The sequence below is a fragment of the Arachis duranensis genome, chromosome 6 (genome assembly GCF_000817695.3).
Source record: "Arachis duranensis cultivar V14167 chromosome 6, aradu.V14167.gnm2.J7QH, whole genome shotgun sequence".
Classification (NCBI taxonomy): domain Eukaryota; kingdom Viridiplantae; phylum Streptophyta; class Magnoliopsida; order Fabales; family Fabaceae; genus Arachis; species Arachis duranensis.
This window is the reverse complement of record NC_029777.3, coordinates 48,343,810-48,348,549: the sequence shown is the minus strand read 5'-3', so window position 1 is coordinate 48,348,549 and position 4,740 is coordinate 48,343,810. Positions and strand designations below refer to the sequence as shown.

General features: G+C 38.0%; 1 non-coding gene across 1 annotated transcript; it reads right to left on the bottom strand.

Moving 5' to 3' along the window:
• Positions 1-837: 837 nt before the first annotated feature.
• Positions 838-943, bottom strand: LOC127739794 (small nucleolar RNA R71). Its single transcript, XR_008000536.1, has one exon. It is a non-coding gene; the product is annotated as a small nucleolar RNA R71 (small nucleolar RNA).
• Between the last annotated feature and the right edge of the window lie 3,797 nt (positions 944-4,740).

Here is a 4,740-nt window from a genome sequence, read left to right as displayed (position 1 = left end):
TATTTTAATTCATGTATGGATTTATAATTTAAGAATTATTTCCGCTCTTTATCTTATGAATTTAGGTGGAACGGAAGTATGACCCTCTTTCTATTTGAGTTCTTGTAAAACTTGGAAAAGCTCTTTACTTGAACAACAGCTTGAAAACATATTCTCCTAAATTTTAATTATCTAGATTTAACGGGATACGTGACATATAATCCTTGTATTTTTGGGTAATTAGAGTTTTTGTGGCATATAAGCTGGAACTTGATCATGCAGCTTCTAATTGGAATTAATTGACCAAGGAATTGGCAGTTAATGAATTTTAGAGGAGACTAGAAAGGTCTAAGGAATTAGGGTCTAGTCACATATAGTTTACCATAAATTAAATCCTACATGATTAAAATAGTTAGTAAGAAAAGTTAATTTGGAAGAATAGATAACTCTGAAACCTTAACTGTTTTCTCCATATTTTCTTCCAAATTTATTTACTTGCCTTCCTTCAGTATTCTTTATATTGCTTAATGTCTTTTATATTGCCCAAACATTACTTTCTGTTTGTTTGACTAAGTCTATCACTCAATTATTGTTGCTTGATCCATCAATCCTCGTGGGATCTACCCTCACTCACCTGAGGTATTACTTGGTACGACCTGGTGCACTTGCCAGTTAGTTTGTGGTTATAAATCACCGCACCAAGAATCCTGAGGTGTACAAACTCATGCTCTTCCCATTTGCCTTGAAGGACAGAGTAAAGCTATGGCTAGATTCTCAACCCAAGGAGAGTTTGGATGCTTGGGAGAAGGTTGTAACTAGGTTTCTTACTAAATTTTTTTCCACCAAAGAAGCTGACTAAGCATAGGGTGGAGGTTCAGACCTTCAGGCAGAAGGATGGTGAGACCCTTTATGAATCTTGGGAGCGATACAAGCTACTAACTAGATAATGCCCTCTAGACATGTTCTCTAAATGGACTAAGTTGGATATCTTTTATGAAGGCTTGGGTGAAATGTCCAATATGTGCTTAGATAATTCTGCAGGTGGTTCATTGCATATGAAGAAGACACCAGAGGAGACTATTGAGCTTATTGAGTTGGTTGCTAGCAACCAATATCTGTACTCATCTAACAGGAGTCTTGTAGACTCTGAGACTCCTCAGAGGAAAGGTGTTTTGGAAGTAGAGGCTTTGGATGCTATTTTTGCTCAGAACAAAATTTTGTCTCTGCAGATGAATTTGATTTCTCAATAATTGAGTGGGATGCAGGTCTCAACTGTTAATACTCAGAATGCACCTCAAGAGACTCCTTATGACATGACAGGTAATCTTATGCAAAATGAGAATTATGATTATGCTCAATCTTCTTTTGAACAGGTCAACTATATGGGGAATGCTCCTAAAAACCCCAATAATGATCCATATGCCAAGACCTATAATCAGAGGTGGAGAAATCACCCAAATTTAGGGTGGAAAAAGCAACCTCATAGGCCACTTTCAGTAACTGCCAGTTTTAGTAACCCAAATTTTAATCAAATATCACAGAATTTTAATAATAATTCTCGGGGCGGTTTTTAGCAGAATAATTATAATAACCGCTAGTTTTAGTCTCATTAACAACAACCACCTCAACAGGAAAATTCTCAGCCCCAGAAGAACACTGATATGGAAGCAGTACTAAATCATTTTATGCAGGAAACTAGAGCTTCCCTCAGAAACTTGGAGGTGCAAGTAGGCCAGTTGAGCAAGCAAATACATGAGAGGCCTCCAAGTACATTTTCTTATGATATAGTGGTGAATCCAAGAGAGGAGTGCAAGGCTATCACACTGATAAGATGTGATACAGTGGTGAATCCAAGAGAAAACTACAAGGTTATTCAATTGAGAAGTGGTAAGACAGCTGGCTCTGAGACAAAGGTCAATGAAGAGCTAGTTGAAAAGAAAGCTCTAGAGGAGAAAAAGGAAAAAGTGGAACACGTCTCTCCAAAGCGTACAGATAACCCATTCCCAGACTCTCTTGACACTTAACCTACATTTCCTAAGGCTCCTGAGTACAAGCCTAAGATGCCATATCCTCAGAGGCTTCAAAAGGAGACCAAGGACAAGTAGTTTTCAAAGTTCTTGGAAGTTTTCAAAAAGTTACGAGTGCACAAAATTGTAATACACAATGGCGCGAATAACTTGGTACGCACAATTGTAATCTCAAAACTTTTTCACAACTTCGCACAACTAAACCAGCAAGTGCACTGGGTCGTCCAAGTAATAAACCTTACGTGAGTAAGGGTCGATCCCACGGAGATTGTCGGCTTGAAGCAAGATATGGTCATCTTGTAAATCTCAGTCAGGCATATTCAAATGGTTATGGAGTTTTAATAATTTAAAAGATAAATAAACATAAAATAAAGATAGAGATACTTATGTAATTCATTGGTGGGAATTTCAGATAAGCGTATGGAGATGCGTTATTCCTTCTGAATCTCTGCTTTCCTACTGCCTTCATCCAATCCTTCATACTCCTTTCTATGGCAAGCTGTATGTTAGGTGTCACCGTTGTCAATGGCTACTTCCCGTCCTCTCAGTGAAAATGGTCCTCTACAGTTTCTGTATGGCTAATCAACTGTCAGATTTCTCGTCTCGGATGAAAAATACCATGCACAAAAATCGTATGGCTAATCAGCTATTGGTTCTCGATCGTGTAGGAATAGGATTTACTATCCTTTTGCATCTGTCACCACACCCTACAGTCGCGAGTTTGAAGCTTGTCACAGTTATCCCATCCCAGATCCTACTCGAAATACCACAGACAAGGTTTAGACTTTCCGAATCTTAGGAATGCTGCCAATAGATTCTAGCCTATACCACGAAGACTCTAATCTCGGATTCAGATGCCCCATTATCAGAAGGGAGTCGATGTAAATCGTTGACTAGAAACCCAAGAGATATACATTCAAGCTTGTTTTCATGTAGAACGGAAGTGGTTGTTAATCACGCGTTCATAAGTGAGAATGGTGATGAGTGTCACATAATCATCACCTTCATCATGTTCTTGTGTGCGAATGGATATCTTAGAACAAGAATAAGCACGAACTGAATAGAAAACAGTAGTACTTTGCATTAATACTCGAGGAACAGCAGAGCTCCACACCTTAATCTATGGTGTGTAGAAACTCCACCGTTGAAAATACATAAGTGAAAATAAGGTAGGCATGGCCGTGAGACCAGCCCCCAATGTCTAAAGACTAACAATGATCAAAGATGTTCCAAAAGCTCGTCCAAAGATGCTCCCTAATACAATAGTAAAAAGTTCTATTTATACTAAACTAGTTACTAGGGTTACAGAAATAAGTAAATGATGCTGAAATCCACTTCTGGGTCCACTTGGTGTGTGCTTGGGCTGAGCATTGAAGCTTTCATATGTAGAGGTCTTCCTTGGAGTTAAACTCTAGTTTTAAACTTGTTTCTGGCATTTGACTCTAGTTTGCAACTTGTTTCTGGCGTTTAACGCCAAAATAGGGCAGAAAGCTGGCGTTGAACGCCAGTTGCGTCATCTAAACTCGGGCAAAGTATGGGCTATTATCTATTGCTCGAAAGCCCCGGATATCTAATTTCCAACACAATTCAGAGTGTGCCATTTGGACTTCTGTAGCTCCAAAAATTCCATTTCGAGTGCAGGGAGGTCAGAATCCAACAGCATTTGCAGTCCTTCTTCAGCCTCTGAATCAGATTTTTGTTCAAGTCCCACAATTTCAGCCAGAAAATACCTAAAATCGCAGAAAAATACACAAACTCATAGTAAAGTCTAGAAATGTGAATTTTGCTTAGAAACTAATAAAAATATACTAAAAACTATCTAAAAACAATGCCAGAAAGCGTATAAATTATCCGCTCATCACAACACCAAACTTAAATTGTTGCTTGTCCCCAAGCAACTGAAAACAAAATAGGATAAAAAGAAGAGAATATACAATGAATCCCACAAATTAGATGAGCGGGGCTAGTAGCTTTTTGCTTCCAAACAGTTTTGGCATCTCACTTTATCCTTTGAAATTCAGAATGATTGGCATCTATAGGAACTCATAATTTTAGATAGTGTTATTGATTCTGCTAGTTCAGTACGTTGATTCTTGAACACAGCTACTTTATGAGTCTTGGTCGTGGCCTTAGCACTTTGTTTTCCAATATTACCACCGGATACATAAATGCCACATACACATAACTGGGTGAACCTTTTCAGATTGTGACTCAGCTTTGCTAAAGTCCCTAATTAGAGGTGTCTAGAGTTCTTAAGCACACTCTTTTGCTTTGGATCACGACTTTAACCACTCAGTCTCAAGCTTTTCACTTGGACCTTCATGCCACAAGCACATGGTTAGGGACAGCTTGAGTTAGCCGCTTAGGCCAGGATTTTATTCCTTTAGGCCCTCCTATCCATTAATGCTCAAAGCCTTGGATCCTCTTTACCCTTGCCTTTTGGTTTAAAGGGCTATTGGCTTTTTCTGCTTGTTTTTTTCTTTTTCTTTCTCTTTTTTTCGCCAATTTTTTTTTGCAACTTTTTCTTCTCACTGCTTTTTCTTGCTTCAAGAATCAATTTCATGATTTTTCAGATTATCAATAACATTTCTCTTTGTTCATCATTATTTCAAGAGCCAACAATTTTAACATTCATAAACTTCACTATCAAAAATATGCACTGTTCAAGCATTCATTTAGAAAACAAAAAAGTATTGCCACCACATCAAAATAATTAAACTAATTTCATGATAAA